The sequence below is a fragment of the Lepisosteus oculatus genome, chromosome 13 (assembly GCF_040954835.1).
Source record: "Lepisosteus oculatus isolate fLepOcu1 chromosome 13, fLepOcu1.hap2, whole genome shotgun sequence".
NCBI lineage: Eukaryota > Metazoa > Chordata > Actinopteri > Semionotiformes > Lepisosteidae > Lepisosteus > Lepisosteus oculatus.
The window spans coordinates 9,936,203-9,944,918 of record NC_090708.1 but is presented as its reverse complement, the minus strand read 5'-3'; the positions used below and the strand labels follow the sequence as shown (position 1 = coordinate 9,944,918).

Sequence of the window (8,716 nt, the reverse complement as noted above, 5' to 3'; positions counted from 1 at the left end):
GATTGATATAAGTGTTCTAGACCAAACAGTAAAACAGTTATGTGTTGTTGTTAAATGTACTTTCCAAATATGTCCATATACTGTAGGAAGCTCTTTCGATATTCTAATTAATATTTAGCTCCTTTCTCTACTAATTTCTTTTTCCACATTTTCACTATTTATATACTATTTATTTCATTGTTCAAGATGTAATTTTTCTTACAAATTCTTACAATCATGTATTTATCAATTTTTTCGTTGCTTGTCGTCATTATACTTTTTTGTATACATTAATTTTGTATTAAAAAACTTGGAATGCCTTTCACATTTTATTGACTAACTTTTTATATCGCTTAACAAATGAAAATGTGCTTCTGCAGCGAGCACTTTTTCAAGTAAGATTATGCTTTTATGGTTCTTATAGCTTGACTGTAAAACGATAAAGAAAAGCCTTACTCCAGGAAGAGAGAGGTTGCAATACTATGTACACTGCCTTACATGGGCAATTTTCAGTGCTAAGGGTGTCTCTGTCGGATGGAATTTAGAGCAGTGACGTCACTGCCTGCTGCTCTCCCAGATTTTGGGAAAAAGAAGTTTCAGTTTTTGTGGGATTTGAAACTCATTGATTCTTAGAAAGCGAGGTAAGAGAAATGGAGAGTTGCTGAAAAATGTCCGCGTCTTATTTAAGAACCAGTAACGCTAAGGTGCCCGACACAATGTCGCGGTGTATCCTAGTAAATACACAGTAGAACAGTAATGCAACGTATTGTTCTTTGCAAAGGTGAATCAGTTATACAGCTCGCCAGTGCAATGGAGGGTGTGGGCTTGTTGTGGTAAGGGGTACTTAGTTTTTATTCCCCCTGCGAGACGAGTGGCATTGACTAAACTTTGAAAGTCTAGGGCTGTGCTACAGGTTTTCTGCTTAGTCATTTTTTAGGTTTGAGAGTCGTTTTGTTAGTGTGTAGTTCCGATTGATTTCTTGTTATTGTTATTAATATTTGGTTCTTCAGGGGAACTGCAACTCATACTCGACGTTTTCCTAAACGAAGCCATGTAGTTCAAGGCGGAAGTGAGTTGCTTGCAGCTTGTGAACTGGGCGACATGGAGATTTTTAAAAAATAATTATTTTATTTGCGAGGAGGCGAGATAGCGTTACCTTCTCCGAGGAAAAAAAAAAGTTTTATGTTGGGCGTATGTACGAATGAGCCCAGTATAAAACGCAACTTTTGTTTCCCGTTTATAAACTGCCTTGTGCTACAAATACAATGATTTAGTAGTTTGCTACAGTGTTACTATTCAAAAGAGAATCACAAATTATTTAACTGAGCCTCCGCCCTCGTAATGATTTTAGAGGACTATACTTGTCATTGTTTTTTGCATACTATTACACTGTGTAGCCTATAGGAACGTTTAGAATGTTGTAGCAGATGGGCTTGTGATTCAGTGACGTGTACTACAGGAACATCTTTTAATGCACTATGCTACAGGATGTGTGGTTCGTACCGAAAAGATTGTTGGCCAAAATAACACCTTTGCTGCGAGTGGAATAGTCCACTGTTTGAAGGAAGTAATCAGGATTCTGAACAAGTCACACAGATAAGTATTGGGTGGTGTGATAATGACATAAAAATTCCAATAACCACCATGGTTAGGCAGTGTAGGAGGTTCAAAGGGACTTGTTTGCTTAATAGGCTTTAGAACGAATATGATAAAAAATATTGTGATGACACATTCAAATACATTTACAAATGAGCTGTATTACAGCACATTTGTCTAATTCTTCTGAAATGCAGTGATCGCAGCTGACTGCACTGTAATGTTCTGAAACAGGCCTGCACACCCAGTTGCAATTTAGTAGTACAGAGCTGGCCTGACCCTTCAATGGAGAAATGACTACTTGTTGCTGTATGCAGTAGGGTAGTGTGACCATGTGCCACGTTTTTGACTATAACATGAAAGCGGTGAGTCTGAATCTTAACACAAGTCATCTGTAATTCCACTGTGAAATAGGCCTACATGAAGACAGTTTCTGCGTTGTGGATTTCTAGCACAAGCAACCCGTCATGTTTGTGAAGCCAGTACAGTGGCTTCTTTTAAGAAACAGCTGGATGAGATCAATTAGTTACTAATTCCCAAATGGGCTAAAAGACCTTCTCTTGTTTGTAACATCTTAGGGTGTTTTTGGGACACTGCCTGAGGGCTAGTAGTTTCAAATCAACTCTACTCGATGAAACTACCAAAGCTCCATCAGATGAGTGCCACTATTTTGCATTAGTTATCGGTGAATAAAATGTAATGGAATAAGAGCTGTCTAAAATATATTCACAGCATTTTATTTGAAAATGGATCTGTAGATGGGACACTAAGGTTCCCATTAATTTTAGGCATGCCGTGTGAACACAGTTTTGAAGCAGTAGCTGAAAGGGAGATTTGAGGAGTGGATAATATGCCTTGCTTTTCTCGTTAAACTGCTTGCTTATTATTACTATAAGTCTTTCTAATGCACATCTTTGCAAATGGTGAGCAAAGGCAGGTGGAAGATTCTCCTCAGTCCGTCTGCTAAGGGTGTTTATAATATGGGACTAAAAAACAACAAAACCTTGAAAATATATAAGGCACCTTGGACCAGATCAAATTAGTTTGTGTTTTTTAAATAAGACTTTTACAGAAAAATCACGGGCCCACAGTTTTTTTTGTATTGAACCAACTCAGCTGTGTAGTTGTTTGTCATCTTGCTGTATGTACTGCCTCTTTGGGATGGTTTCCTTCTGTAACACTGACTGTCTCAGTTTGGATGCCTTGTGTCTTTGGCAGCCTACTAATGTCTTAAAGAATCCAGCATAAACAGGACTTATTCAGTTACGTTTATCATTAAACACAAACAAAGCAAGCAAACATAGGCAAACGAAAGTGTTTGTGTTTGCGTGCCTTGACAGGTACTGTAAATTGCAATGAAGGGGGAGGGTGGGGCACATTTTAAAATAATTTTGTCTGATCAATGAATTCTTACTCGTTTTAAGTTAGTACAGCTTTTTAGAAAAATAAGAACTGAAAATCTTCCACTTTAATGTACTTGTAAAGTTTACTTATGTGTCTCTGTTTTTACACAACTACAGAGCATTAAACATGTTTTCCTAAAGGACTGTTGACGGCACTCGATCCCTCCTTTGTTTCTGAGAAATGTGTAATTCCTATAGGCAACTTTTACAGTTAAATCTATCTTTTGTGAGGCTGTTATTTCACCTTGAATATTTGTCTGTGCTGTTAAATAAATGGCATCTGCAGGAAATGGTCTCTGAAGCCTATGATGAAGCATAATGGACTTAAGTTTAATTGTATGATAACTGGTCCAGACTGCACAAATTATTGTTAGAATTAAATAAGTTGTGCTAGTTTGATTTTTTTAAATTCAAAAATAGTTCAAATTACACTTTGATATCAATTCCTGCATAGCTCTTACCCCAAGCGTTTTATCATCAAACTGAATATGAGGGCTTGTCATTTCTGGAAACTTGAAAAAAAACAAACTGAGATTTTGCATATTGGGAGTTCTAATTAGGCATGCAATTTTACTGAATATGCCTGTGAAACTTGACACTATAGTTGGTGAAGTAGTAAGAGTAGCACGTTCAGTGCTTCCCCTCTCAAACAGCATTAACACTGTAAGTCCTTTAAAGAGAACTTTACAGTTGACATAAATGCAAAGAAACTCTTCTGTAAACCACAGTTTGCAAGGCATGTGATAGTGAGGTATCGTGTTGTAGTGTTCACATTAATTCACGTGTGCACTGTTGGGAATGCAAAAGTAGTACTGGATAGCTTGAAGCAGTCTAATATGTTTTGTTTTTACTTCAAGCACAATGTTTTCTTATATCATGAAAATGGTTTTAAAGCAAGTACACAGAGCAGATGATTTTAAAGAGAATCGTCATATAATTTTTTGGGTGTCAATTAGTCATGTAAGTTTTAAAGGAATATGGGTATTTGTTCGGAAAGAAGCAAGAGGAGCTTGGAAAGCTGAGAATTAGACAACAGATCCCCTCGGAGTCGGTGCTGTGGCAGGAGGAATGAAAATGATTACTCTGCATGTATCTCCAGTGAGCTGTTGCACGGCAGGCAGGAAGAGAAATTAATATGGGCTCATTGAGCATGATAGATTAGGAGCCAAGTAACAGAAAAGGGGCATTCCTGACAGTGTCGTGTGTCCGACGGATAAAGGCATCACTTGGTTCTGTTCAGAAACTTCATCAAAGGAAGCTTCCATTTCTGCTGTTTGCACTTGCTTTTTATGAGATTGTAGGTATAGATTAAAATGTACGGTCTTTCTTGTGGCCAGTTTTGACTTTTGCTGATGTGTGTGTAAACAAGACATCAAAGTGTTTGGAAACGTTGGTGTCATAACTGTCTGAATTTGTGAAGTCAGACAACTAAAAACAAGATTGGCGGATTGTGTCAGAAATGGGCAAATATTTTCTGCCTTGCTATCATGCGTGTTGTAAAGAGCTAAGAGATTTCTAGGCCTTTTCTGGATTAAAAACTCTGTCCAAGTTCCAGATGGCAAATGTATACTATAGAAGAGTCACGATGATTTCAGTGATTTTTCTGTAAGATAGATATCAATTTTCTTCATATTGATATTTTGTGATGGCAACATTAAACAAAAGTCAGTTTAGGAAATGCTGAATGGTTACATTAAAAATGTGGTTGGAATTCAAAAGGCTGCAATATTAAGATTTTTCATTTTCAGTTTGAAAGGGCTTGTCATATATTGCACACTGGTCTAAAATGTCGCACATCTTACAGTGCAACACCCCAGCATTTTATCTGAGAGGGTTTGTTTTTACCTCATGACTATTTAAATCCCAGGATCCATCAAGCTAGTAAAGGGAAACAACCACATAGGAATAAGAGCCCATTAATACTTCTAAGAGGGGGAAAAAAAAACAAAGCACAGCAGAAAAAGAGATACAAAACAAGAGAGAAAGGCCAGCTCGGAAGAAATAGATGAAGTGTTTGAGTCAATAGCAGTTTGCTTTCATTAATAACTGCTTTTCAGTTTTGTGAGGTTCAGTTTCTTTCACGTGTGTCAAATTTAAGAAGTCTGCGTCAACCTACCGTACTGGCATTGGAAGTGACAGGTGCTTTGAATCTTTCTGTTCTTCTGAGTTTGAGTGTTGTGACAAAAAGGTCATGTACTGCACATCAGCGTTTATTTCCTTGTATTTTAGACGTGAACGAGCCTAAGAACACCGCAGAGAGAGGGAAAGCCGAGCGAGTTCCAGAGCTATTTTCGCTGTGTGACGTGTGGAGAAGGAAGAGGTATGTAACCTAGCAGTGACCCTGTGAAGCCACCACTGCCGTGCACTCTGACAAACCTGTACTCAGAAATGAGGACTTGGGCATTCCACATTGTGCAAAGCCTTGTGAATCCAAATGCGTTTCTCTTGCAGGCTGTTAGTGGAGAGGTCAGTAAAGAGTCACATACGGTACAAAGAAAAACAGCCGATTTAAGCCAATGCTTTAGGGTCTCAAAAACCATTTTGGAAACATTTGTTCAGTTCATTTCATTTCAGTAAATTTCACATTTAAAATAATACAGAAAATAGTAAATAATATCTTCTTTCATATTATTTTGTTTTTAGTTGTTACATATCCAGATTTTTAAATTGGACATAATTCCCACTTGGGCTTTTTCCTTCTTTTATGCAGTACGGTGATTGCATGTTTCAGGAGACTGGTTGCTTCTGCAGTCATCACTCATATCTGACTGGGAGTGATGGTCAAGGGAAGCAAACTAATGTTGAGCCAAATGATAAGATCTAGCACTGCAGCTGCGTGGTGTGAAATTGACAACCATCCTATTTTGGTTCTTATGGCTTTTGAGAAATGGTTTGGTAGCTGATGTTTGTTTTGAGCAGTTATTAGAATCCCAAGATCAACAGAAAATAAACTAAAGAATAACATACTCAGAGGCATTAATACAACAAATAAATATTGGGAAAAATATCTAGTATTATTATATAATTGCATATACCCACTGAATGACAAATGCACGTTCAGTTTTGTTAAGGGACATGTTAAAAGGCGATAGTAGTAGGAATCATTCAAACTAATGCTTTAAAGAGTGGAGTGTTCTTTTTAAATCAAGTGTCGAGTGGTTACTCTCAATCATAGTTCAAGAGTAAAAAAAGGGAAACTTTCACAGGCTGCTATTCCTTTTGCAGTTGTAATGGCAATATTGGTGAAGTCCTTCTTGAAATTTATTTCTAAACTGGTATTTCTGTGCTTCCTTTGCATACCGTTCATGAAAGTGCAATTAACATACTGTATCTTCCTACTTCATGTTTTTTGCACAAATGTGACTTTGAAAACCTGATTATATAAGGATTAGTTTGAATTTTATGAAGCTTGTGTCAATATTTAAAGCGGTTACACAAACCTGCACTCACACATGCTTGAATGGCTTGCATAGCTGCAACCTTTTTATAGATATCCCCTTTTTGGCACATTATAATTGCATTAATCTTTGTTTGGAAACACTTCTTAAAATCTGGTAATCTAATCCCAATTTAAAACTGGAGGTCAGGTCAAGCTTTCATTCTAGGTCAGCTCCCGGGGGGTAACCGTTATTTTAATGGTACACTAAGTCATATCGCAGTAGAATGTAGAAATATAGAGCATTCCTAACAAAGATGAAAAAAACAGAGGATAATGTATATTACTAATTGTTTCTCTTGAGATCTTGATGTGTGATCCCTCGGATTGAAAATTCAACTTTTATCTCGGAATCTAAGCCCAAAAGGTGAAGAATATTTTTTTTTACAAATTTTAACTGAAGATATATTAGTTTCTGGTCAGTATGCCAATGGACGCTTGTTTTGTCACTTGAAATACCAGAACTTTAACCTCTAAATTAAAATGACCTCAAGTGAGTGGTTCTTTTTCTAAATCATTGTTGGCATAGGGAAAAAAACGTAGACCTACATGTTAGTCAGGTTCAATCTTTCTGTATTGCTTTGAAGTGCAGGTTATTTTATTATTTATTTTTGTTTGATGTTGTGCTTGAAAAGGGTCCATAGTCGACAATAGTTGAGGATGTTTTTAGAAATGATTATTCTGCCCTTTTTATTGACTTTTGAAAGTTTGTTATTTAGTTTCCCAGATTCAAATTGCCAGATTCAAATTTTGTTTGTAAATCTAGAGGCAAAAAAACAAATGAAGTTTTTCCTCTCAGTGCTTTTTTAACTTTGTATCCACAATATGTGCCGTAAACTATTTGGCATTGGAGTGGTGAAACTTCCTTTAGAAAGAGCATGGAGGACTTATTTGGACTTATTTTTGAGTACATTTCTCCATATTTGGAAATATTTACCTACTAAAGTTAAATGATGTGGGGTGGGTGCTGGGAGGTGAGTCAGTTCCCACTAAAAGCCTTTCCAAAGCTATTCGTAAGGCTTTAGAAGGGATATTCTAAACTCAAACACAGAGAAAGAGCTTGTTTCAGGGAGTTGAAGTGAAGTAAGTAATGCAAAGCTTTGCTACTTTCTTTTTTCTGGTGGGCCTAGGTGGTAAATAACTTTTTTTCTTTTATTTAAAAAAAACTGTAGTCATACACTTTTAATTAAAGTTATATAGGTAGTTTTTCACCTGTCTGTTTCACACTACATCCCTGTTCCATCCTTACTTAGCAGTAAATAACATTTGTCATTAGGTGGTATAAAAACTGACTTATGTGATGTGTTTAAATGTGTATGGTTTCCTATTATCTCATTAAGCAAATCACATTCAGTTCAGTTTATGAATGCCTTGCTTTTTATAAGGGTTTCCCTTTCAGCTTATTTTTGCTTCTTTTTAAAGAAGATATCCTTTCTTCATTCATCTATCCCCCTCCTATTGGCTGTGGGTTGTCCTCTAGTTTTCCACAATATTTCTCACAAAGATGATTAAATCACTGATAAGACATGTTGTAGCTTGTTGGGGAGTGTGCTTCATAACAAACACAAAAGTGAATCCGTTCTTAGTCCAGTGCAAAGTTTGAGTTTAAAATATTTAAGCCATGTATTTATGTTTTTTGCTTAAAGTGGAGCTTTATTTGTGAGTAAGTCAGTAAGTCCCTGATTCTAAGAAGATGGCAAGTATAAAAAGGTTTGCTAGACAGCCCTTTTACAGCCAATTTCAGCCTAATGTCAACATCAGAAGAAATTAATGTGTTAATTAGGTCTGGAATGTTTTCTTTGACTGCCTTGAAACCTGGGGGAACAAGCATTTAGCATTAATTTTCTTCTTTTATGGTTTGTAGAATATTGTTTCACAAAAAAATAATGTGTGTCTTTATTTGCTTTGTACAGTAAATATGCTGTTTCTTACATGCTGTGATCTTGTGAGTTTTGTTGTATATCTGGAGGTTTTAAACATAACTGTGTTCTATAAATATATCAGTTAAAGGCCTAAGTATTTAAATATTCAAGTCTTAAAGGCACATTGGGCAGCTTCAGTGTACAGTTGTACAGTGTCAATATCACTCTTTAGAATCTATTTCATGTACGTGGTGTATTAAGGGTGATATAAATGCTTGCATAACAAGTTCATATTAAAATTATCTTGTTTTTTCATATTGCTTTGTTTAAAGGTGATGTATATTATTGTTTTTTGCTGTCAGCATGGCCCTTGGGCTGCATTATTTTCTTTGTTTCAATCATAGAAATCATGCTACAATCTTGTGAGTAAATGGCCTACA

General features: G+C 36.3%; 1 protein-coding gene across 2 annotated transcripts in view; it reads left to right on the top strand.

Annotated features, from left to right (window-relative positions):
• The first annotated feature begins 492 nt into the window (after positions 1-492).
• Positions 493-8,716, top strand: part of lpp (LIM domain containing preferred translocation partner in lipoma) — a 198,717-nt gene continuing 190,493 nt past the window's right edge. The window contains exons 1-2 of one of the 2 annotated variants that reach the window (XM_006637649.3): positions 493-620; positions 5,208-5,298. The gene's annotated coding sequence lies outside the window, so the exon portion shown is untranslated. Of the gene's footprint in view, positions 621-712; positions 813-5,207; positions 5,299-8,716 lie in introns of those variants that run through there. The other variant, XM_015361266.2, reaches the window with a different exon arrangement.